Consider the following 22,591-nt stretch of genomic DNA (forward strand, 5'->3'; position numbering starts at 1 on the left):
GGCGTGATCCCGGCATTATGGGATCGAGCCCCACATCAGGCTCCTCCGCTGGGAGCCTGCTTCTTCCTCTCCCACTCCCCCTGCTTGTGTTCCCTCTCTCGCTGGCTGTCTCTATCTCTGTCGAATAAATAAATAAAATCTTTAAAAAAAAAAAAAAAAGAATGTGGGGGACTGAAGAAAGATGAGTACCCGTCATAATGCCCTGGGCGCACCTCTATCACAGGACTTACCCACTGTACCATCATCACTGACTGACTTCTCTGTCTCCCCTCCTCGGCTGTAAAGACCTTTTGGAGAGGATCATTTCTCATCCAGTTATCACCCTGCAGAGTCCAGTACAACGCCTGCTACAAGAGTATACACAAAAGCAAAGGGTTTTTGTATTTTTTTGCATTTATTTGGGTACTGAGTATCTACTACACATACCTGCTATCCTTCCGGAGAACTAGAATTCAAAGACATATGGACCTTGCTTGCCTTTAAAGAGTTTCAACTTTTTTTCACACCTGAGAAAACAAATATTTCTCCTATATCCTCACTCTCCCCAAAAGATGAAAAGTTCACCAGGGGCTTACAGAACTTTAATAGTCCGGCTATCACTAATGGATATGGAACCCAAGACCTGATGACACTTGCTTGACATTGTACGCATTGTGTAATATGAAAAGAGTGCCGGCTTGGGTATCAGGACACCTGGTTTCTAGTACTTTAGAATTACTCCTTTTGAAGAAGAGGAAATCCCAACTCCTTGATATGACCTGTCGGTCCCTGAATGATCAAGCGCAGTCTGACTGTCATGCTATCTCCCGTGAATCCTACAAAGCAGCAACATTAACCCATTTTCGGTGTACAGAACAACCTGTGCCCTCCTCGACACCTCCTCCACCTGGACCTTCTTCCCCGGGATGACCTGGACGCATGTGCGGTGGGAGCCGTGCCCTTCCCCCAGGTGAGACACCTCTCTCCTGTCCCCCTCAGCACGCCTTCACATGACACCAGTATCTGTGGAGTGGCTGACAAATGCCATGCACGGCCCCAGGACACAAGGCAACAGACGAGAGAGACGCAGGACTCTCCGGTGGTGGAGCTTCCTGTGCAACAAACTAGAGCGGATGTTAAATCGGGCCTGTCAGTGTCTTCCTCCACCCAAACAGCAAGATTCTGGGGACAACGACAGCCTAAGTTCCGCAGCCTCAGCACCGCCATCCCAGACAAATATTTAAAGCACTATTAAATAAAACCAAAGTGAAGGTCAAAAAGCCCCAGTGCCTGCAGCAGGTAACATTTGCTCTTTAAAAGCCCTCTTTCTCTACTGTCGTTGTTTGTTTGTTCGTTTATTGCCTCTTGTCTGTTAGGAGTATAAACCTGAAAATGTCATTCAGGGAAATCTTGCGAGTCCGCTGGAACTGGCTTTATTCTCCTCACTAACCGCAAACACAAGACAGCCCAGTTACTCCCCACGTCTGGTTTCTGTTCGCCACTCTATAACCAACAGCGCGCACTGGACCGAACACCTAAAACACACGATCAGAACACATGCACTTGATGCGTGAATGACCTAATGATGAATAAATGAGCGTATACACTGGCTTTGAGGGCCTTATAATTGCTCCTCACTCTAGTTTCTATTTTAAGGAGAATTCAAGCAGATAGCAACACCGCATTTATCAACACTGGACCTGCTGGATGTCTGCCATTTGAACCGCGGGCAGCTTAGGGCCACGTCCAGCATGGAACTACTAAAATACAAGCATAACAATTTGAACTAGTTCAACTAGGACAGAAAACTAGGTATTTCCCCAATCCTATAATTAAAATGCTTAAATTATTTTGCTCCAGACAAAGAAAAATTAAACTTGGCTCATTATACAATGAAATAAATTGCCAGCTCCTTGAAGGTATTTGTAAGATGGACACTCTCTACATTTCTGGCATAAGTGGGGACATTTATACGTACACGGGGTCCTCAGGCTACTCTGAACTCTCTTCCCCCTAACATGCAAATGAGAATTTCCCACCAGTCACAACACACTCTGAATCTATGCTTCCTGAACAGGTAACATACTCCACACGATCACTTTGCTTCTAATGGTCTCGTTTCAGTGCACAGTCCAACCTGGACAGTCCCTGACACCCGCCTCTCACTCACCCGGACAACAGTGACAACCTGCCATCTGCGGAGGGTGTGATGTCATAGCAGTCTCTCCCAAGTGCTTTACAAGCACCAGCTCTGGAATCCTCACAGCCCTAACTGATTACTACTCTCGTTCCATTTTGCATGTGAGAAAACAAAGTCCAAAAAAACTTAAGACATTTTCCAAGGTCACACAGCAGACAAGGGAGAGAGAGATTAGGCATTCAAACACCAGCTTACCTTAGAATCATGATGCTATTCTGGCTTCCCAAGTTACCCAGATATTATTACTGTTAAAACAACGGACATGATTTGGGCTTTCCAAAGCAAACATGACAGAAAGATTCTTTCTGAAGCTGAGTAACAGTCAACATGACACACTGCCATATTAGAAGATCTCTGGCTTGAATTAACCATGCAGGCTGAGCCCCTGGCAGGAAATGGTCCGCTTGATGCTAACTGCCAAATAAAGCCCAAAACCACTGTTTCTCAATGCACAACATTCTAACCATTTAAATTATCTGTGAAGGTCTCTAATGTCCAAAATATATAACCACTTCACACAGGTGTCCCTTCCTCTAAGCTCAGTGTACCAAAGGTTTCTGCACTCAGGCAAGCCGTAGTAACCTGTACTGAAGAACACAGGTCAGAAGAAACTTTCTGAAAAACCAAAAATGTATAAAGAATGCAAACATGATTGGGGCGCCTGGGTAGCACAGTCGTTAAATCGTCTGCCTTCAGCTCAGGGCGTGATCCTGGCGATCCGGGATCGAGTCCCACATCAGGCTCTTCCGCTATGAGCCTGCTTCTTCCTCTCCCACTCCCCCTGCTGTGTTCCCTCTCTCGCTGGCTGTCTCTCTGTCACATAAATAAATAAAATCTTTAAAAAAAAAAAAAAAAAAGAATGCGAACATGATTATTAAAGTTATCTGGGCAAACAAAAGCTTCTTTACGCTTCAAAATAATTTTCTAGTCAAACACATTCTAATACTAGACAGTGGAGCAGCTCATAGGTCATAGGTCACTGCATCCCATTCATCTGTGTGCCAACGCATGGAACAGGGTCTGCGGTCCAACCGGTAGTAAGCTACTGATGATGTGAATACATTAGGGAAATGAAGAGGCAATATTACTAATTGCTGAAAAACCGGCATTAGGAACAACAACAACAATAAATCGTCCGTTCTACATGCAGAGTACACGGTGAATACCAACTGCTTGCACTTCTTAGATACGCTGGTCAAACTCATCAGGGAATAAGATTAGCTTTTAAATCCCCACAACAGAAATAACTACATCACTGGGAACTGTATTTGCTGAACCTCAGGCTGATCCTTCCCTAACTAGCCATGTACTAAGAACTATGTTCTGTCACATTTGTCAAAGAGTTATGATAATCTCCACTTAACAGGTAAGAAAACAGATTTAGAGCTTAAGGAACCTGGTCAACATGCAGGGAATAAGAATCGAATCTGAGGTTCAAAGCAAGACCTATCCAACACCCATCCTCTTAACCACCATCTGTTCTACACTGTAAATAATATCCATAGAAAATTCCACTGCGCAAAGGCTCATTAAAAATACGAAAGAAACACTATTCTACTCAAATTAATTAATAGGCACAGTTAACATACTCAAGACAAGACAACACTTCAATTGTACACAAATGAACGAATGGGCTACTAAGGTATACCTAAGGGTCATTCTGTCTACCTGAGAGAGGCACCAAAGGAAGGACCCATGACCCAAATGCGTGCAGTACTTAGCAGGAAACCTCCTGCAAGGCCTGGGAGTGGTAAGTGATCAAGAGACACAGTCGTGCGGGCATCACTGGCCTCGGTGGAACTGGAGATCACTACCTGGACAAATGGAAGCAGTTTGCAAAGCGAAGGGTCCCAGATCTAGGTAAGGAAGACGAAGCACATTCCCTCCTGCCTCTCCTAGAAAGAGCAACTAGGAAGGCTGGAAAGAGTAACTGCAGAAGCTCTCTGACCACTCTGAAAAGTAAACTGGAGCAGGGGGATTAGGAAGCAAGACTGGATTTAAACCACGACCAAAATCAGCAGATTTCAATACAATGGAAAGTCTCCTTGCATGATATCCTAAATGGGGACGGCACACCCCAAACTTATTCAGCATAGGAAGAACCAGAAAAGCGTCAATTCCCGTGGGAGGAGAAAATCAACACAAGCCAATATCAAGAAGGGAACAAATATGACAATCAGCCCAGAGGGACTTTAAAACAACTACTGTACAAATAATTCCACAAACAAGCATACACACAACATACTCGATATCGCAAATTCTTCTTTTCCTTTTCTCTCTTAAACCCACTGGCTCTGGCCCCCACCACTCCACGAACTTCTCCCTCTAAGACTACCGACGACCTCTGCACTGCTCAATCCAATCATTAGAGCCCAGGGCTCGTCCTTTCGACAACTGACAAGAGCTGATCTCCCACTCATGTTCTCGTGATTTTCTTCTTACCCCACCGATGGCTCCCTCCTTCCAGAGTCGCCCAGGGCTGTGTCCTTTCTCCTCTCAGCTATGCTTACCTCCCAGGCAAGCTCATTCAAATGCTGCTTCTATGCTAACAAAGCTAAAACTTGTCCCTCCGGCTCAGCCCGACTGCCTGGCCTTGCGCTGGACTGACCGCTGTTCACTCTGCACCGCAGCCCCACCGCGGCCTGCTCCTGCGCATCACCGAGACGGCAGAGCTACTTCTCCCAAAACCCCTTCCTGCTACAGCTCAGGGCGGCAGGCAGTGAACGCTAATAAGAGGCAACGTGGGCAAAATGAAGAGAAACATCATTCTCTTCAACTCTGCCAGCCCTCCCAGCGGTAGGGATGGATTCTAATTCCCTGTACAACTAATTGTCGAGAATGGCCCGGGTTCTCCTGACCAAACCCTGGCAGGTGTACTCTCTGCCGGGCCTGCTTGTAGGCCCCTTGGGGAAGTGGAGCATCACCGAAGAGAACTCAGTGAAACGTCCGACACCTCCAAGCCCAGGTGCTGACTGGCCCGCCCCCTCCACAAACCTTCCTACACACAGCCTTCTCCGTTCACGACAACGTCCGCCTTCCAGCTGCTGAGGCGAGAAACAACGGACGTCATCCCTGCCGCCTGTCTTCCTCCCACATTCCCCATCCAGTCTTGTCAGCAAGTAATGTTGGTTCTTCCCACAAAAGAGGCCCAGACGCTGTCCCCTCGCCATCATGCTCACCAACACCATCGTGGCCGGAGCCACCATCCCTCACCGAAATGACTACAGCACTCCGGAACAGGCCTCCCCGCTCCCAGCCCTGCCACCCTAGCATACACGCTCACCACGGCAGACCGATTCCAAGCCTAGATCAGACGGCATCGCTTCTCTGCTCCAAACCCTAAATGGTCCCTCATCTTACATGGATGACAACAGAGAGTCAGTGAAGGAACGAGGCGAAGGACTGAGCCAACAGGTGTTCCCCACACTGCTAGGCTGTTTGTTCAAGGGGTCAATGGGACTGAAGAAGGGGCCTCTGAGGGCAGTCAGTGTGGAACTGCTGGTGAGAACACTTTTAAAGATATTAAGAAAACCCTGATTTACTACAACCTGGAGTAGAATCTGCTAAGACGCATTATAACTGATGACAGTAAAAATATCTGCAGAGCAGGAAAAGGATTAGCTGGAAAATTTACAATGATGAAAATATAAGTTGCTTAAAGCATTTAAACTATGGTTATTCAGTCTATCATTCATGAGCAGGAGCTTTGTGGAAAGTATTCGAACCCATCATGTGTTACTGAGCCAGTAGCACCAACAGCAACCTCATGAAATAGCCTGACTTGTCCTACCACACTGCAGTTCAATGGTTTGTGCAAGGCTCTGTTGTGACTTTTCAACCACAGAGCCAAGACTGAAATCTATTTGAAAAAGACCCCCCCCTTTACTCATCACTATTACCAAACACTGAATTGCTTCGGAAATTAGCTTTTGCTCCTACATGTTAACATTTCTTCATGAGCTCGGCCTAAATTGACAAGGCACAGCAGCGCTCGTATGAGGGACTTCGGGAAGTGAAGGCATTTCAGTGGCTGCAAGCATCTTACTCACAAGCAACGTCCGACGCGGCCACACGGCTCCCCCGCCGCCACAAGTTAGAGCAGCGCCTGCTGACTCACTCGGAGGAGCGTGCAACTCCTGACCTCAGGGTGGAGTTCACGCCCCACGCTGGGCATAGAGGCTAACTAAAAATGAAAAAAATTAAAAGTTAAAGAGAGAAGTGGATTTGTGTCCCCACACAAACGTGTAGCAGATGTGTTTTGAGCTCAAACTACAGTTCCAGCGGCATTTCTCAAACCTCAATGCAAGTACAATGAAAATTCACGTATCTCAAACCCACTTCACCGAGCAACTGAGGCACTTCCATCAGACCATCCATCGGAGAGAGGAATCTGCGCTGTAATGACGTGCGGAAAGGCAAACATCAAAAAGAATCTAGTGGGGGGCGCCTGGGTGGCACAGCGGTTAAGCGCCTGCCTTCAGCTCAGGGCGTGATCCCAGCGTTGTGGGATCGAGCCCCACATCAGGCTCCTCCGCTAGGAGCCTGCTTCTTCCTCTCCCACTCCCCCTGCTTGTGTTCCCTCTCTCGCTGGCTGTCTCTATCTCTGTCGAATAAATAAATAAATAAAATCTTAAAAAAAAAAAAAAAAAAAAAGAATCTAGTGGAATTCTATCGATGTCTGCCAAACGATGAATACACTAAACTGAAATGATATGCTTCCGAACTAGTATCAGTGCGCAAGAGCACCTACGAGTATGCAGACACTGTCAGAGATGACATCTGTAACCTTCCGTGCAGATCAGCCCCGAGACTGAACATTTGTCATTGGTTGTGATGATACGGAACACTACCTGTGAGCTCCAATTACAAAACATGTTATCCAACCCTCCCCCAAAAAAAATTCCATTCTTATTAGACCTGTATTATAATATATATATACATACTCAACTATTATTTGAAATTCTGTCAATAAAAATTTTATATATTAGTGTTCTCTCCTGTTATGTAAGTACTTACATAATATCCTTCATTTTGCCTCTTAGTCTGCAAAACCTAAAATATCTACCATCTGCCCCTTCACAAAGAAGCCTGCCGATCCGTTTCAGTCATCTTCCCCAGATCTTCTGACCACAGGTACAGCTAAGGCACACACCACATATCTTTAACTTCTCAGCTGTTTTTTTCTTTTTAACTTAAGTCTCTCATTTTACCTTTATTCCTTATAAATTTTACCTTGTTGATTTTAGCACTTCATTACAACCTGTCGAAGTATTTTCAAATCCTGATTCTAAAAATGAACGGTCTCCCAGCATTAACTCCTGATCTTTACTCAAATTCTTGATGAAAACATGACGACAGGTGTCAAGTATGACACACTTCTTGAGACATCTTCACTTGGGTGCAGAAATTCTGGTATTTTAGTTTTGTGGCAAATTACACTACATGTGGTTGCAATGTATCTTCTACCTACGAGCAGTAATTTCTTTCTTTTTTTTTTTTTTGAAGATTTTATTTATTTATGTGACAGAGACAACACAGCAGGCGAGTGGGAGAGGAAGAAGCAGGCTCCCAGCGGAGGAGCCCGATGTGGGACTCGATCCCGGAACGCCGGGATCACACCCTGAGCCGGAGGCAGACGCTTAAGGACTGCGCTACCCAGGCGCCCCAAAAGCAGTAATTTCTTGAACTCCCTAGTAATGACAGGAATAACAATTTACTTTCTAGGCTGTATGCAGGAAAGGATTAAGCTTGCCCCAGGGAAGATTTGGCCATTGCCCAGCTCCTGGGAAGTCACCTCTGAGCCTTTGGAATCCCCTGCCTGATAAGGCGGTCTTTGTTTAGCTGGGGGCCTTCGGCCACACCAGACAGTCCATGCTAACAATTTGATTTCTGGTGGAGCCTTGCGCCACACACGACACCAGTTTGATCTCCAGAGGGACTGGAGACTAAACTCAGCCATGCAGGCAGTGCCTATGGGACAACCCCCAATACATATCCTGGACACCAAGGCTCAGGTGAGCTTCCCTGGTTGGCAGCATCGGTGCTGGGAGAAGTCAGCACACCTGCACTGCGAGAGGACAACTAGAAGCTCATGCTTGGTCTTCCCTGGACTTTGCCCGGTGTGCCTTTCCTTCACTGACTTCTGTCCACATCCTTGCCCTGTAATAAACCATAACCATGAGGATAATGGCTTCTCGCAGTTCTCTAAGTCCTTCTAGTGAACCACGGAACCTGCAGGTAGTCTTGGGGGCCTCCCAAACTCTAGGTCCTGATGATTTACAACGTACTTACAGCAACACTACAGCAGTGTTCTTTCAGCACGAGGAGATGCTAGTTTAAAATGCAGGTGACAGGGGCGCCTGGGTGGCACAGCGGTTAAGTGTCTGCCTTCTGCTCAGGGCGTGATCCCGGCATTATGGGATCAAGCCCCACATCAGGCTCCTCCGCTGGGAGTCTGCTACTTCCTCTCCCACTCCCCCTGCTTGTGTTCCCTCTCTTGCTGGCTGTCTCTGTCTCTGTCGAATAAATAAATTCTTTAAAAAACAAATAAAATAAAATAAAAAATAAATAAAATGGAGGTGACAGGCTTCCACATCAGCAATGATCATCCAACATCTCTGTGGGATAATACCAGGCATTTGCATTAAAAAAAAAATTTTTTTTTTGAGAAAGAAAAAGCCAGATCACGAGGCGGTGGGGCAGGAAAGGAGACTCCACACTGAGCACAGAGCCTGACACAGGGCTGGATCTTATGACCCTGAGATCATGACCTAAGCCCAAAACAAGAGTAGGACGCTTAACTGACTAAGGCACCAGGCCCCCCTGCCTGCATCTCTCATATACTCTCCTTGGTGATTCTTACATACACTACTTTCAGGACCACTGACGTACCCAAAAGCTTCCTGAGGCAGTGACCGTCTTTTTTTTTTTTTTTTAATTTACTTGCTTACTTACTCACTTATGTAATCTCTACACACAACGTGGGGCTCAAACTCACAACCCCAAGATTAAGAACCACATGCTCCACCCACTGGGCCAGCTAGGCACCCCAGGACTGTCTTCTTTTTAATGAATCCCCATCAGGACAAGATGCTCAAGAGTCAAGAGTGACTCAGGACAACGCTCTAAATCTGGTAGAGAAGTGAGAACAACTGGCATTATTAGTCTTCTAAAACTTAGACTATATACACGTGTGAGATTTGTTTTGTCATTCCTCAAATATCCAAGACAATGTAGAAATAAATGACTGAATGCAAACCACAAGTTACTTGGATACAGTGTGAACAACGGATTCAACGGTGTCCATTTCTCACCCATTTTTCAATTACATCCATTTTTTTCAATCTCCTGACAGTTAATAGGAAACCTGAGTTTTAGAAGCTGTCTTCATACCCTTCTCATCTACTAAAAAGATCACCCGTGAGTTAAAGGTCAAGACAGCTGAGATAATCTTGAGAGTTCTCCTCTGTCAATATCAAGGAGCCATTTACCCAAGGAGCCTTACCCTGTTATTTCTTCATCTCTAAAGTGGGAGCCCCGGACCAGTTGATCCCTAAATTTAGATCAACCTCTAAAATCCTAGACTACCTAAAAAAATAAAAATAAAGGAGGCAAACACCCAGTGGAAAAGTTTAGAATTTCCAATGAAATAGTTGAAAGGGCAGACTCAAAGACGAAAATCAAACATCAACTCTTCACCAACCAAATCATCAACCGTCACCCGACAAAAATTAATTCATATGTAGACAACTTGCATTTAAACTAAGTTACTCCTGCTACCTCTTTTATCAAGTCAATTCCTTAGGACACAACTAATGTATTTTTCCCAAAGCAGAAAGCAAAGCTTTTTTTTGCCATGACACAGCCAAGGAAACGCCAAACTTTTTACCTACACTGGAATCACAATTATCCCCAGCCTGAAATCTTAAGGGTGATATTTTAAACAGTCTAGGGTTTTTCACTTCTAACGTCTACACCATCACTGAATTCCATCATTTCTTAGATCTTTGCCATTCATGACACTTGGCCCTTAATGGAGGTCACAGTCCTGTCAACAGGAAAAGGGAAACTTTCTCAGACATAAACCCATTTCCAAACGCTCCCCTGTAAGACTCAACTTCTATAGGGCAGCCATATATCACCAAAAACAGCAAATCTCTGCACGGATTGCTATAATCTAGAGTCTGTAATTCCTAAATTACATATAACGCTAATGTCAAACACGAACCAATCCAGTTTAGACTCCAGGATACCACATTCATCTGCCTGGTGCGAACATAAACCACCAGCTGCCCAGTTCCTCCTGCATCTGTTCACGGAAGAGCTAACTGTAACAGGACGAGTTAGGTACTGTCTTACAACTATTAACTATCAACGCACTTCTGAGTGGACAGAAAAACTACACTCCTTTTTGGAACTAACACAGCTAACTAAAAGTGACACTGGTCCATCTCTTATAGCCATGGGACTGTTAAGATATTCCTAATAGTTTATAAACTTTAGCTTCATCTCATGTACAACAGCATGTTGAAACATCCATGCCAACGAGAGTCCCAAACTCTCCTGGCTGGCCTTCTATGTACAAAAACCGGGCCTTGTTTTGTCTCTCGGAGGCCAGGGGAGACATCTGCACTGCTGGCTGGTAGACCTCGGTTGGTACAGTTGGGCTCAGGTGACAGCTTCATGTGCCTGTGTTTTATGTAGCGGTCTGGGATGTATGACACTTACAGTAACAGTCCTGTGATTTGGATGCTTAGCTTTCCCTTACAGCCTCACACCCGGGCAGAGTGTCAGACATCCACAGTCCAATAACAAGGAGTGCCCCCGCCTTGGGCTGGGCTCACTTTTGATAATGGGATGAAAGCCCAAGCATCCTACCCCAGGAAAACAGCTCATGTGCATACACACAATTCTGCGTACCGCTTCTGGGGTTCATGGACCTAGGAGACAGCATTTCCTCCTTAAGCAACAAACAGTCTGATCAGTAAGCACTTAAAAACAAAAAGATCTTCATGGACTTTTCACCAAGGGAGAAATCTGGGAGCCATCCTGGAATTGCTCTGGACACCCCCTCTCTCAGCCCTGGCTCTTCATTTCCCAGGTCAGAGCCTGGAGACTGGCTGAGAAACAGGCTTCAAATCACCCTCTCTCCAGTTCCTCAGTCACGCCCTTAATTAAGGCCTTCTTCACTTGTGTGTACAACGTAACTGTAGAATTAAAAGGACACAGGCTGTTAGATTGGACCATCTGAACTTTGCCCATCACTTTACTAGCTGGGCGACAGACACCGGGCAGCCATTCCCTTAATGACAAAGGCTTGGCTCCTCTCCCTTCTGAAGCGCATGACTGCAACAGCTCCTTGACCGACCCTTGTACTAGTTAACCACCCGCTTGCCATAGGAATCTGCTCCCGTCAGAATCAACCACACGCTGCTCTGATCTTGTCAATAGTATCAACCCTACCTCCTTCTCGACCCAACCCTTTCTGTACTCCTAAACACTAGTAAAAACATCCAGTCTCACAGACCCCAGCCTCTCCCGCCTCTGCACCGTTAGAGCGGGCATGTCCTCCACGAGGCCCTGCCTGCTTCCCACCTTCCACTCTCTTTCTACAGATCCCTGCAGACAGCCAGACCTGCAGAGGTCACGGCATCTGGTCCACAGCCAGTTTCTGTATGGTTCTGGGCTAATCAAGGTTTTTACCCTTTTAAAGGTTGTTTAAAAAAAAAAAAAAGGCAGCTACGTGACAGGCCCTATGTGGCCTACAAAGCCTGAAATGTTTACTATCGACCTTTAACAGAGAAAGTTTGCTGACCTCTGAGCGTGACCGTGACGGGGACATGCCCTCCAGGTCCTCAGAGCACTCTGCTCTGGCACTATCACTGCAGGCATCACACTGCACACTGACTGCCTCACTCCCCTCCTGTCTGTGCCCCCGGGGGCTGACACTACACCAGGCACAAGACAGGTATTTAATACTGTTGACGCCTCAACAACTGGGTCCACGTATACACAGATTTTTTTTGATACATGCCGCATAGTAAATGTAGTTTCTCATAATTTTCTCAACATCCTCTTTTCTCTAACTTACCTTTTTATAATACAGTATATGATACACATACAAAATATGTGCTAACTGCCGATTCTCAACTATGGGGAAGGGTCCGGCGGCCCGCACTGTTCAGGGGTCAACTGTCCTGGCACTTTACATGTGTACACCATCCCACATAGTAACTGCACGCAGAGCTTCAAAGATCACAGATACTAGAGTTTATATAGACAGTATCAGAAGTCACGTGACTAAAGGCAACGCACCAGTATTTGTACCTCAACCTCCTGTTTCATAGTTAAGATGCTCTTTCTACTAAAAAGACCTGCGTCTCTACACAAACTATGATACCTAGACATCTTTGATTACTAATACCTGAGACTTTAGCTAAGGGTAAAATTTAATTTTTGACTCGCTATTTAATTTTGATAATTTTTAAATTACTGCTACTTTTTGTAAATTAAAGAAAAAAGAAAGAAACAGACACCCTAAGGAAGCACTAGGCAGGTATTTGTAAATTAAATATCAGTACTTAGTGGTTTTCTACTCAGTGCACCACAGCCTCCCATGATCCCACCTATACCGGTCTGAGAACCCACACCACCTTAGAGACAGGCTCCATGATACGCCTGTCAAAGAGGCTCAATCCTCTGTCTAGCTGTTCCTGCTCTAGGCGGACTTTGGAAAAAGTCAAAAGTCCGGCCAGCACTGTGTAAGAGAACGCTCCATGACGATGAAAATGTCCCATCTCTGCACTGTCCGAGGTGGTAGCCACTAGCCACACCTGCATACTGAGCACCCAAACTGGGGCTAGTGTGACTGTCAAACAGAACTTTTCATTTTATTTAATTTTAATTTAAATAGCCACACATGGCTAGCAACGACTACAGGAGACACAGATCCAAGTCTAGACTCCAAACACTGCAGTGAAATAAAACACAATTTTCCCTGTATCCTTAACTACAGGCTATGTTATCTGGCCCAATCATTCCCCTGAAAAAGACTAAAAAGATGGACAGAATACTTTAAAATCTTAAAATCAACCAGAAACTGACAAGACAATAAGGAAAGAACAGGCCAAAATTAAAGTGAAATCAGGAACCCAAAGAGATGAACAAGCACAGAAACCACCTCTGCCCTGCAGTCATTTGCCAATTCTGAAAATTTTCAACTTTCATTTTTACAACCATTCAGGGAAAGAGGAGTAAGAATCAAAAGCTGGGTCCCTTAGGGTGTTTAACCAAAAACACTACCTCCAGAAGCAGGGCCCTAAAGGCTACAGAGCTCAAGATAAAAGAAACCAGAGGTGAATCACCTCTCCAGTAAAATCACAGCACTGGGCGGTCCAAAATACCTCAAGCCTTAAACCTGCTTTAAACTGGTTGAAGCAAAAAAGAAAAAAAAAAAAAAAGCTCTCTGGAAGGAGCTATATCTTCATTCTATGCCTCAATAGACTCCTACAAATAATCAGAACTAAGTTAAGAATCCTACAAATAATATTCTACACCATAAATAAAAATGAATCACAGACCTAAATGTAAACCTGAAACTTTTCTAGAGGGGGATGGAGGGAAATAAAGGAGAAAACCTTTGTGACCTAGGATTAGGCAACAACTTCTTAACTACGACACTGAAAAAGCACAGTCCAGGGGTACCTGGGAGACTCAGTCAGTTAAGTGTCTGCCTTGGGCTCAGGTCATGATCTCAGGGTGCTGGGATTGAGTCCCAAAGGCAGCAGGCTCCCTGCTCAGCGGGGAGTCCGCTGCTCCCTCTCCCTTGGCCCCTCCCCCATCCTGCTCTCTCTCCCTACCTCAAATAAATAAATAAAATCTTTGAAAAAGAGAGAGCGAATGCAAAAACAAACCATAGCATGAGAGAAAAGCACAGCACACATCTGACAAAGACTTGTATCCAGAATATATAAAGAACCCACCAATAAGAAAAAAAATTTAATAGGCAAAAGATTTGAACACCAAAAGATACACAGGTGGCAAAACCACAAAGAAAAACTATTACACACCTATCGGAATGGCTGAAAAGCTAAAAGACTAACCATACCAAATGTTGCCCCAACGATCCAGCGTGACTGGAACTCACACAAAGCTGGGAGGAATGTGAAATGGTTCAGCCATTCCAGGACAGAGTTTGACGCTTTCTCAAAAAGCCAACATAGGCCTACCACAGGATCCAGCCATTACACTGCTAGACCCAACCATTTCCAGGAAAAACAAAAGCCGATGGTCACATGAAGACTTGAGCAAAATTATTCAAAGGCTTTATTTGTAATAACTCAAAACAAGAAACGACTCTCCACACACTGATCACGTTCGATGTCATCCCAAGCAACAGCAGGAAGAAATTCCTTGGAAGTCAGCAAGGGATTCTAAAACAGATACAGATCTGCAAAGGGTCAAGGAGGGCCAAGGTATGCTTAAAAAGGAACCAAGTGGGAAGAGTTCCACAATAAGACCTGTTATAAAACTAAAATAATTGAAGCAACTTAAACTGGGCAGTACCAGTGGAATTCAAGAAAGTCCAAAACAGATGCACATACACACGGACCTTTCATTTCCAAGAAAAGGGGCACTGCAGAGCGCTGGGGGAAAGATGCTCTTTTCAATGAACGGTGTTCGGACAACTAGCATGTCCAAAGGTTAATGAAGCTGGATTCCTTCTTCAGATTATGCACCAAAACCAATTCTGAGAGAATTACAAAGTTAAAGGTTAAAAGCAAAAGTATAAAAGCATTTAGAGAATAAATGAGGAACTAGTTCATGACCTCAGGGCAGGGAAAGACACAAAAAGCTTACAAAGGAAAAGACTGACAAATGGCACTAATTAAACTTAAGAACTTCTATTCATAAAAAAAAAAAAAACACAAAAAAACCACTGAGTCAGTGAAACTGCATATGACAAAGTGGGAAGAGACAGCAGCAAAATACATAACCAACAAAGAATGTGTGTTCTGAATATATATAGTCTACAAATCAATTTAAAAATAACCTAATAGAAAAATATGGGCACTTCGAAAAACAGTGCATCCGAATGGCCAGTAAATGTATAAAAAGATGTGCAACCTCACTGTAACCAGGAAAAGGCTATTGAAAACCACAAGGCAGCAACACAGCAGAAACCACCAGAAGGGGCTGGGCGGGGCGACTGACACAAGACCAGAGCAGGGCTGAAGCAGTCATTAGAGAGAAGACTGGGGGGCGGCTGGAGCCTCCCAGCACAGCGGGGAGCAACAGGAGAGTCCCTCACTGAGAGGTGCTCCAGGCCAGGCGCTCTAATGTACATTTAGTGGGGTCACAGTCTATAAGTGACTATAAACTAGAACTTTAACTTCACTTGACCAATGTAAGGAGAAAGAAACTGTTTCAGATCACTTTTTCCCACCAGCTCATTCCTTTTATTTTCTCCATCACAGGGCTACACCACTGACTCAGTCTGATGGGGGCCAGAAGAGGACGTGGAAACATCCTTTGTACTTCGCGTCCACATTATGGTAACCTAAGTCCACCCGTCTGTCCCTAATTCTCTTCTCTACCTTAGTAACAACTTCATGTACTTCAAGATCACAAGGCCCCCTCAGCAGGAGCACAGACTCTTCTTCAATCATTAAACCAATGACTGAGGGCCAACCCACTATAGGAGGAGGAGGAAGCTGTGAAGGACCCACAGATACGTACAGGATAATACAGAGTCCCTGTCCCTGAGCTCACAATATTCTATTTGCCTACAGGTGCGTCCAACTCTGCATAAGACATAGCAGAAAGTAAGCATATCACCAATTCCATCTTTGAACACTAACTTTTATCTAGCTCTGATCTTAGGGAAAAAATAAAGGACAAAGGCAAAACAATACATATTAAATTTAGGTATGACTTTAATGCTAGGCATAGAATCAATTCACACAATACTGTTTTAGTAGTCACCCCAAGACTTGGAAATCATCCTGACTCTAGTATAAGCAAGCCAATCTCTCAACACCAAAACAAAACCACCAGGGAACACGTGCCTTGAGCACCCACATATACACACTTTCCTGCTATCTGCCAAAAACCACAAGTCCAGAGGCCATACAAATTGCTATTTCAATGCAAAATCATTTATTTAAAATCCAAACCAAGATTCAAAAGAATTTAATGACCTCAGCATAAAACATTCAAAATCCCTAAACAAAATTAGTTGTGAGGTCTTCCCAAGACTCTAGAAAACCTGAAAAACATACTGAAAAAGAGTCCTGAAGTGAAGGCAATCTCACTAGCAAATCTAAGTGGTCAGAAGCCAAACACATGCCTCTGCCATTTACGACTGATTTTTTGCCTGCTACGACTTGCATTTCTCTTAAAACACTCTCAAGTAGTGGTTGACAGACATTAGCATGCAACAGAAGCTCCTGGACAGCATGTTCAAACAGACTGCGGGCCCCACCCCCCGAGTCTGATTCAGGAGGTCAGAGGTGGGGCACGAGCACAGGCATTTCTAACCCGGCCAAGTGATGGTGATGCAGTTGTACTTTGAGAACCACTGCAAACAACCAGTTTACTGGTTTACTGTGGTGTGCGCACGCACGTGTTTCCCTTCGCAATAAGCAAGACCAAGGGGAACTTGCTGAGGAAGAACAAACTCTTTTTTTTACGCAAATACTAACTTTTCTTGCCTGAGTGAAGGTAAGTGACCTGTTGCTCAAAACGTTTACTCTGAACAACAACGTAAAAGACTCTCTAAGCAGATCATCGGAAGGCCGGTGTGTCATGGAACTGGCATTACAGTGTTAGGAAGATGGATTTTTTTTTTTAAGATTTTATTTATTTATTTGACAGAGAGAGACAGCCAGCGAGAGAGGTAACACAAGCAGGGGAAGTGGGAGAGGAAGAAGCAGGCTGCCAGCAGAGCAGGGAGCCCGATGTGGGGCTCGATCCCAGGACCTTGGGACCATGCCCTGAGCCGAAGGCAGATGCTTCACAACTGAGCCACCCAGGCGCCCCTGGGAAGATGCATTTTTAAAAATGGTTTCAGGGCATAATGTAAAACCCTTGTAAAGTACATGATGAATCCAACTGATTAGTAGAAGATACATTAGAGCTTCTAGACCAGTCATCAAGGATCTTTTATAAATCCCAACTTCCTAGGTCTTCAGAATATAGAATGAGTCCTAACGAATACATGACCAATTCCTACAAAATTAATTTCTAGAAAAAAACATTTGAAAACTATAAAGGGACAGAGAAATGCCTTTTTCCCGCAGCTCAAGTTTCATGATATTTGTAATCTAAAATAAAGCAGACAAAGACAGAAAAAGATAATCCAAGTTCTCCCTGGTATCAAGTCCTACCTGGTTTCTAAGTAAGGTTCTTTACCAAGGCAAACAAAAAACAGTGGACTGCTGACTGACGCAGGAACAGTTCTCCAACAACGAATGAGCCTGGGTTCTTTCATTCAATAAATATTGTGTCAGACACTGGGGATGCCATAGTGTGTAAAACAAAGTTTCTGCCCTCGTGTTGCTTAAATTCTATAAAAAGACACACAATGCACTACAAATATGGAATGTATAAAACCACTTCAGCTCTTTCTTCAGTCCATCAAAGACAAACACATGATGCTCTGGTCACAAGTAGACCCAACAAACACCTACCATTCACAGCACAATCCAAAGCACCAGATGGCAGGACTTTTAAGATAGAAAATGGAGGCAGAAAGGAGATCCTAGGCACAGACAGCCCATAGATAAAACTTTTTAGGTTCTTCTGAGCCTTGGTTTTGGTCCACTGGCCCTAAATAAAGGAGGACAGAGTACGTCAAGTCTTAAAAGCACTATGGAAAATTCTAAATCGGCGAGAATGAGCACATTCACTTCAGAAACATTTATAGAGCAGCAATGTGTTAGAGATTATAAATTCTAGGATTTACTACAAGGGGATGAAACCTGCATGAGAAATTTACAATTTACTTTTCCCTCACATTACACCTTGCTTCCCACAAAACTATATTCATAAACACTGACACCCCCCCCCAAAAAAAAGTCACCAATGAAAAAACTCTGTAACAATGTAGAGGTTGTGTAAAGCACAACCTTGAACAAATAAGAAGCGTCAATCACTGCACTATGCATTATATATTTGTATTTAACTGATTTTAAATTAACTTAAAATAATTAAACAATTTTGGTATGTTCATTAAAATGTTTACCTACACCATGTTGGCCAGATCACAGCTTCATGATATGAAAGCGTCAGATTCAAACAGAAAATATAATTATTTCAACTCTCCCAGACACGGTACTTACACCTGCATGCTACTCACTCCCCCTTCGGAAGGCTGGGTTCAGATCTGTGAGACTACTGCTGCTCTAGTCCTGTCTGGTCCTAGAAGCTGCACAGAGAGTTCAGCAGGCCCAGCCAACAAGGACCTACCCCTTGTGGGCCAAGAAGCCCACGGCAAGCTCCTCGAACTCCAAACTTCCAGTGTCTCCTCTGCAAAAATGAGGATAGCAATACCACAATTAATGGTTCTCAGGAGGAATAAAGCAGAAAAAGCATGAAAGCAATCACTTCAGGTCTGGCACATGTCATCTCCCAGATTTAATTCATCGGTAAAAAGGTAGTGACACCTACCAACAACACACAATACCCCACACGTAGCAGTAACATTACATCTCCTCCCCTATCAGTGGATAACATTCACATGTATGACTTTGGTCATTTTCCTTGTTCTGAAAAATGAGTTTACAGTAAATGCCAATGTATATCAATAAGATCTAGGCAGAATTCGTTTCATTCAATACAAAGCTTGCAAGGAAAGACCTTCATGTCCTGACAAATAAGTAAACTCTGTGATGATGCTACTTGTTCCCTTCTCGGAGGCTTTCAACTGCTAAAAAGTGGCAATAGTGCCACCCAGCCAAAAACACCTATTTCATACTTTCCTCTAAAAACCATTTCATTAGTATTTATGCAAATAAGACCATAATTAACGGCATTTGCTAAAAATCTCACCTATCCTGAAAGTTGAATTACATATGCCTATCCGAATTTTATTTCCATGATAGAGCCTAGCAAAAAAAAACAATACAACTGTTACAGACAGGAAGAGAGGGGGTTCTTCTGGTACTTTATAATCAGAAACACATTTATGTAGTTCTGAATGGTAAGATTTGGCACCATTCCTAGAAATTAATGCCACAAAGTGGTAGACAGCAATTTCATTTCTCCTACACTAGGTTGCCTTTTGGTAGTCATGAAATGGAAGAGAAAAAAAAAAAAAACCTTGCACAAATATTAGCAGAGAGAAAAAGCCATCAACGGTTTAAATAATCCACTACGAAACATGGTTTTCAGAAGAGACATAAAAAAACAACTACTTAAGGCAGCTGGCTGAGGCACTGAAACACAGGTACACCCAAACAGGAGCTGGAACCGCTTTCATCCTTTTCCACCGAGGATCCTTCTAAGGACAGAGATGCGACTTCAGATTTGAATGCTTACTGCACTCACAAACTTCCTGGAATTTACTACTATTCACTCAAATAAGGTCATTTACTTTGCCCAAGTTTTCAGAATTTGCATTTTAAATAATTTCTATAGGCATCAGTAAAAATTCCCAAAGACCCCCACAGCAATATTTTGCTAATTATTTAAGGGATTTTAGTAAGGACATATAGTAATGAAATAAGTTCTTAAGCTTGAGCTTTAAGACAAAATAAACTACTACAGAAACTAAACTTTACTGGTTTACAAGCCAAAAAAACCCCCTCATTTCACAAATGATAGAACTTTTAATTATATTGAAATTTAAAACAAGATTTTAGCTGAAAACTGTCTAAACTGAAAATGTTTACTTTCAAAAGTTAAAGACTTACATATTAAGACTTTGACTCTCATCTTTCCTGTGTTACCCTTGAGACAAGTATTTTCTCAAAATTAAGACACTTAAAAATACAGGAAAAAAGGTTTCCATAAAATCTTTAGAGATAGAGAAGTAGCAACTCAAAACTAACATCCAAAAAAGAAGAGTCATGTTCAAAATGACTCTTTACTACACGAGAGAACATACACAGTACACAGAAGACACTATAATTTTTCCTGCGGGAACTAATCAGCATTTTTTTAAGGGGATAGCTTCAACAATACAATTGTTATTTAGACAATTTCTCAAACTTCCCAGCGAGAAAAGTTATGTTACTTGCTGAAGAACCCAATTTTAAGAATTGGGATGTCAAGTTCTCTAATTTCCAACAATGGGCATGGAGTGCTAGAGAAACGATGTTAGTGAGAAATGTTCTAATGATCCTCACTGCGGCTCCTAACTTCTGGTTTCACCGGACACTTCCACCCCATCGCACTCATGGAGCTTCACTCCTAATCACGACTCACCTTCAGCGGACCGCCGGCCTGAAAAGAGGCTGAAGTCCTCTCTCCTGTAGGGCTCTGCCCCAGGACTCTTGGCCCCAAACCTTAAACACTAAGTTTTGGATTCAATGTCTTTATTTATCCAAGGACTTGCCTCTTGATGCATCATAACCTCTGAACAATGCGTAGGTCCTTTTATTCAGTGTATATACTCAAGTCTTAGGTTGATTGTGGGATCCTTTAAAAGACAGCAATGGGTTTTAAACCATCTTTCCCCAGTTTTCATTATTAAATCGGAGTATATGATAATCACCGGAAAGATATTACTTAAAGAATGTATAACATGGGATCTTGCTGCTTCGACAACATTTAGCACACAAACGTATTCAAGACACGAGGGGTAGGCTCATTCAGTGTTTCACCTCCAAGGACAGCCACAAAGAGAAAACAACGTACTCATAAAGACACTGGAACGCAAACTTTCTTCAAAAGTTTCATGTGTTTAAATATAGCAGGATGTTAAAAATTATCTCCAAAGTACAATGGCATGAAAAAATGACCTACATTGGATCTCAACAAAAATAAGGTGAATGCTAATTTGCAATGTATCTTTCCATCACTTCATCCACCTTTCAGGTTTTCAGAGATGAGACAACTGACCAGAGTTCACACATTTCCAAGAGAAGACTGTTTCCATTATCCGTTTTACAAATAAAATATTAAGGGTGAGGCTCTGGTATTTCATTTCAAATAGTAATGGCCTATTTTTCCAACCACGAAAATGTTGACATTCTATCTAAGAATCCCAGCGTTGGTCGTCTTAAGTATAGATCCCCAAATCCTTACACTGCCTTCAGCTTGAACGTATTTCAACCAGTTCCCACAATTACTACATTACTATTATCTTAGTCTCACTGCCAAAAACCCAGCTGCAGGCTAACTATGCAAGAATGAGACACTGTTGAAATGACTAAAAAACAATTTTTTTACCCTTACTGCATTAAGCTAAATCCTGCAATTAAATAAAACCAAGTAACACACACACACACACACACACACACACACCCCTCCTCCTCCTCCTGAGAAAAGAAAGGAAAGGAGAGAAAAAGAAACAACAAGTCCTTCTTCCACCTAAGCCAGAAGCAGAGCTGGGGGCTGGGTTGGGAAGAGGTAAACTTGGAGGCACAATGAATCAACGAGGTCTCCAGGGCTTTCGCCTCAAAAACCACAGGACCACAGCAAGTTGAGCGCCAGCTGCGGGGAAGGAGCTGGCCCGGATCCGGGTTCGAGGCTCGCCCTTCCCTGCCGGAGGGCCAGTGAGTCCCCATATAGGGTCAGGGCTCTTCTCCCCCCTCCAGGTCCCCAAGGATTTCCCTCTTCCTCCTCCTTCCTCTCTCCCCCCTTTTGTCTTTGAGGCAATTGGCCAGCTCCCAAGGAGGCCGGCTGGCCTCCCCAAGCCCCCGGCCTCCCTGTGCGCTCCGGCCTCGAGCCCCTCTGTCTCTCCTAGACCCCCGAATCCACCAACCTCCCCATCTTTCACGAACACCCCCAGGCCTTCTCATGTCCCCCAAACCTCCCCGTTTACCCGAGCCCCCGGCCTCCCCTCCTCCCCTGGCCTGCCGGAGCCCGCCGACCTCCCCACAAGTCCGTCCTCCACCCACAGCCTTTCTCCCAGAACCCGCCCCCTCGTCCCCCTTCCCTGGCCTCTCGTGTCCCCACGCCGGCCTCCCCACATCCCCGTCCTCCCGGAAACCCCCAGTCCGTCCCACATCTCCCGACCCGCCCGCGCCCCGATCCTCCCCAGACTGCCGCCCTCCCCGGGCCCCTCCCTCGTCCTCCCCACTTCTCCGGTCTCCCCACATCCTCGGCCTCCCAAGCGGCGCGCGGGAGGCGTCCGTCTCCGCCGCATCCGCCGCGCGGACCGGCTGGTTAGCCCCGCTCGGCCCTCCGCCCACAGGCCGCGGCCCTGCCAACCCCCAGCACCAGGAGCCGGCTCACCCGCCCGCTTCC

The 22,591-nt window shown here is 44.4% G+C and overlaps 1 protein-coding gene and 1 long non-coding RNA gene across 2 annotated transcripts in view; both read right to left on the reverse strand.

Annotated features, from left to right (window-relative positions):
• The window catches only part of LOC125282064 (ral guanine nucleotide dissociation stimulator-like), a 71,133-nt gene that overhangs the window by 48,375 nt on the left and 167 nt on the right, over nt 1-22,591 (reverse strand). The gene's annotated exons all lie outside the window — the stretch shown is intronic.
• Nucleotides 235-22,105, reverse strand: LOC130543901 (uncharacterized). The gene is made up of 3 exons (XR_008959668.1): nt 8,471-22,105; nt 6,229-6,362; nt 235-347 (listed from the first exon to the last, which is right to left on the reverse strand). It is a non-coding gene; the product is annotated as an uncharacterized LOC130543901 (long non-coding RNA).

The sequence above is a fragment of the Ursus arctos genome, unplaced genomic scaffold, assembly GCF_023065955.2.
Source record: "Ursus arctos isolate Adak ecotype North America unplaced genomic scaffold, UrsArc2.0 scaffold_16, whole genome shotgun sequence".
Lineage (NCBI taxonomy): Eukaryota > Metazoa > Chordata > Mammalia > Carnivora > Ursidae > Ursus > Ursus arctos.